This window comes from Galeopterus variegatus, unplaced genomic scaffold (genome assembly GCF_000696425.1).
Source record: "Galeopterus variegatus unplaced genomic scaffold, G_variegatus-3.0.2 Scaffold190, whole genome shotgun sequence".
Taxonomy (NCBI): Eukaryota; Metazoa; Chordata; class Mammalia; order Dermoptera; family Cynocephalidae; genus Galeopterus; species Galeopterus variegatus.
This window is the reverse complement of record NW_007726301.1, coordinates 205,480-206,054: the sequence shown is the minus strand read 5'-3', so window position 1 is coordinate 206,054 and position 575 is coordinate 205,480.

Below are 575 nucleotides of genomic sequence, written 5' to 3'. Positions count from 1 at the left end.
TATACATATATGCACACATACACATGGAGCCACTTCAGAATGTTCATGGAAAAACAGAATTGAAAGATGACATGAATCTTTCCATGCACTTTTTTAAATACCGTGTGTGTGTGTAGTGGTTCACAGTAATTGTGGTACAGACTCATTATTCTGTCCACTATTATAAATCAAATATTTCTACTGAAATTAAAGCTGGGTTATATGTAAAATAAACCCTTAAATTTCACCAAAAAACTGTTAGAAGAAATGAATTCAGTAAAGTTGAAAGATACAAAACCAACATACAAAACTTAGTAGCATTTTTATACACAAATAATGACCTAACTGCAAAAGAAATCGAGAAAACAATGCTATTTATGATGGCATCAAAAAAAAAAGGAATAAATCGAACCAAGGAGGTGAAAGATCTGTACACTGATGAAAGAAATTGAAGACATAAATAAATGGAAAGATATCCTTGAAAGCGATATACAGATTCAACACATCCTTATCAAAATTCCAATGTCATTCTTCACAGAAATAGAAAAAACAATCCTAAAATTCATGTGGAAACACAGAAAACCCTGAATAACCAA